The sequence below is a fragment of the Chlorocebus sabaeus genome, chromosome 21 (assembly GCF_047675955.1).
Source record: "Chlorocebus sabaeus isolate Y175 chromosome 21, mChlSab1.0.hap1, whole genome shotgun sequence".
Taxonomy (NCBI): domain Eukaryota; kingdom Metazoa; phylum Chordata; class Mammalia; order Primates; family Cercopithecidae; genus Chlorocebus; species Chlorocebus sabaeus.
In genome coordinates, this window is record NC_132924.1 from 2,912,558 (window position 1) to 2,916,259 (window position 3,702).

The 3,702-nt window shown below is 37.2% G+C and overlaps 1 pseudogene; it reads left to right on the forward strand.

The window, feature by feature from the left end:
- Positions 1-430: 430 nt before the first annotated feature.
- LOC103226012 (selenide, water dikinase 1 pseudogene) lies at positions 431-1,894 on the forward strand (annotated as a pseudogene).
- Positions 1,895-3,702: the final 1,808 nt, after the last annotated feature.

Genomic DNA, 3,702 nt, shown 5'->3' on the forward strand with positions numbered 1-3,702 from the left:
ATTAAAGATGGTTTTTATTGTTATACTCAGGAGTGTTATCTCTGGAGACACATTTGCCTGTGTTTTAATATTGGCTCTGTTTCTTTCTCTGCAAACTGAGGATAATAACAACACCTATGTTATTCAGTTACTGTGAGAATTAAATTTATTAACACATAATAGTATTATAGTTAATGCTCAGTACAAATTAATAATTAATAAGATATGTATAGGCTGAATTACACTGGTATGTTAAGATGGAAATGCCCTTTTATAGCACAAGTTTTTTGATCAATATATTTAATTTTTAAAAATAAATGTTGTATAGATACACAATGGAATACTATTCAGCCTTAAAAGGTGGTAAATTTCATCATTTGAAACAATATAGATAAATTTAGAAGACATCATACTAGATGGAATAATCCTGACACAGAAAGACAAATACTACATGATTATATATATATATACACATATATATACACAAACACACACACAGAATAAAATTTAACTCGGGGTGCAAAGCGAGCCGCTAGATCCATAAAGAACCCAGCCAACCTGCAAAGGGAGGGGAGGGGATGAGCTGTGAGGAGAGCGGGGCCCAAGAAGCATGTCTACCCGGGAGTCCTTTAACCTGGAAAGTTAAAAATTGGACAAAAGCTTCCGGCTAACCAGATTCACTGAATTTAAGGCTGCAAAGTGCCCCAAGATATCCTGCAAAAATTGCTGGAATCTTTACAGGCGAACCACTTCCAAGAAGATGAGCAATTTTTGGGAGCCGTTACGCCAAGGCTTGGCATTGGAATGGATACTTGTGTCACTCCTTTGAGACACAGTGGGCTTTCCTTGGTTCAAATCACAGATTACATTTACCTGATCGTAGACGACTCTTACATGATGGGCAGGATAGCATGTGCCAATGTCCTCAGTGACCTCTATGCAATAGGGGTCACGGAATGTGGCAATATGCTGATGCTCCTTAGAGTCAATAATAAAATGATCGACAGGGAAAGAGATAAAGTGATGCTTCTGATTATCCAAGGTTTTAAAGATGCAGCTGAATAAACAGGAACATCTGTAACAGGCAGCCAAACAGTACTAAACCCCTGGATTGTCCTGGGAGGAGTCGCTACCACTGTCTGCCAGCCCAGTGAATTTATCATGCCAGACAATGCAGTGCCAGGGGACGTGCTGGTGTTGACAAAACCCCTGGGGACACAGGTGGCAGTGGCTGTGCACCAGTGGCTGGATATTCCTGAGAAATGGAATAAGATTAAACTAGTGGTCACCCAAGAAGATGTGGAGCTGGCCTACCAGAAGGTGGTGATGAACATGGGGAGGCTCAACAGGACAGGCGGCCTTCTGATCTGTTTACCACGTGAGCAAGCAGCTCGGTTCTGTGCAGAGATAAAGTCCTCCAGATGTGGTGAAGGCCACCAAGCATGATTATTGGGATTGTAGAGAAGGGCAACCACATAGCCAGAATCATAGACAAACCCTGGATCATCAAGATCGCACCACAAGTGGCCACTCAAAATGTGAATCCCACACCTGGGGCCACCTCTTAATCTGGACAGAAATAGCTGTTTGGTTTTGTTTTTAAATAGATCTACTTCCTTTATCGTCACTTCAATTAAAGACCATAAGCAACAAAAATCTCATTATATCTACACATTGGGTGACCTTAGGTCGGTTTGTAAGTGGATACAATTAATAAAATAAAATTCATTGCCTTTTTTTCCTGTTACATTAACTGAAGATGCACCTAATCTTGAGGCAGCTTCTGAGTTAAGAATTATATTGTTATCTAATACTGATGATTCATTTTGAATCTTTCGACACTTATCTCTTGCTGCATAGGCTCTTTTTAAAGGTGCTTTCACATAGCACAGACATAACCAGTAGTCGTGTCAAATAGCAGTTGGTGTCTTCATTTTATGTATATTTATCACATAAGTTTGATTTTTTTTAAGCGTCTTGAATGGTTTTCTGGAGAGACAGCATTGGTCAGTGGCACATGATGGCATCCCAGTCATAAGAAGGTTGCATGATTCCTTTAAATGTTTGATTTGAAAAGCCTAGTCTTGTCTCTCAAGAGCATCTCGGACCCAGAACATTCTCCAGTAGTGCATTGGTTCAACATGGCAAGTGCTTCGCTCCTTGGAAGACACTTTGAAGACAAAAAAGAAATATTATTTCTTTTTTTTTATGTAGCCTTCCTGATATTTACAGTAATCCCATGAACTGTTTTCTTTATCGATAGCAAAAAAAGGATACTTTTTGCAATGTTCTATAGTGCTATAAGGAATTGCCTTCCAAATGGAGGTTCATGTATAATACTCATTTACGATTCAATATATAAATAATTTTTAAATATAATCAATAATAAAGACTGTTCTGTGGATGGTAGTGTTTAATACATTTTATATTTTGTATAGTGATTTTAGGTCTTTTGTTTTCTTAAAATCAGCAGCTTTTTAGCCTAATTCTTAGCATTATTTTGTCCTTTGCGCCAGTATGTTTTTGTGCACTCTTTTTGTGATCTGTGTCAAAAACCTGCATTGCCAACATTGCAGCTCGAACTTAAACTTGTTATTCAAATACATATTTATTTTTTTTAATTACTCTTGTATTAAAAAAAAGAATAAAGTTTAACTCAAAAAAGTAGAAAGTGGAATAATCTTTACCAGAGGCTGGGTGTGGTGGGAAGGAAACAGAGAGGGGTTGATCAAAAAATACAAAGTTTCAAATAGACAGGATAAACAGGTTTTGAGATCTATTGCACAGCAGGGTGACTATAGTAAACAATAATATATATTTTAGAATAACTAAGAGTAAATTTCAAGTGTCTCACCACAAAAAATGATAGGTAAGCAAGTTGTTATTCAACTCGACATAATCATTTCATACTACATACATATATTCAAATATCTCATTGTACCCCATAATGTACATTACTCTGATTGGTCAGTGAAAATACTATTAATATATATATTTTTAAAAGGATAGTATTTAAAACATTCAACTACTATTATACCCTCAGACTGACTAGAAGAAACACAGGTTACAAACCACGGATGTGGCCACTTTGTTTTTAGGTTTAACATTAATCATGATCTAAAAGAATCAACAAATAAGAGTGAATAAATTTCCTGTACACTCACTATGTGCTAGGGACTTATTGGGCACATTTATTTGTATTAACTGCTTTAATTTTACCAAAACCCTAAGATTTAGGCAGTAAAGAGCTGAAGAGTCAAGCACAGAGAGATCAAGAAACTGTATTCATGTCATACAGCCCATAAATGGCAACAAGGAACCACCTGATACAGAGTTTCAATCTTAACCATTAGGCCCAACACCCTCTCATCCAATGCTACTTTTTATTTTTGACCTAACATTTTTAGCTTTGAATTTTCTAAATTAGTAGAAATAAAGAGAAATTTTAAAAACCCTTTTTTGGGAAAAAAAAAAACAGTGAACAGGAGGCAAGGACTAGATTGCAGCTCCCACTCAGAGCAGTATGTGGAGACTCACATCATTAACTCTTGCTCCAGAAGTACTGCAGGAATAAACCAGGAGAGCTGAGAGAATCCGAAGACCCTCTGAAGGAAGCAAGTTGCTCCTGCAGGACCTGGCAGACAGCCAAAATATTGATAGTGTTCAAGATGTGAAAGTGGGAAAAAGGGATAGTCTGCCCTTGAACACATACCCTCACTAGGG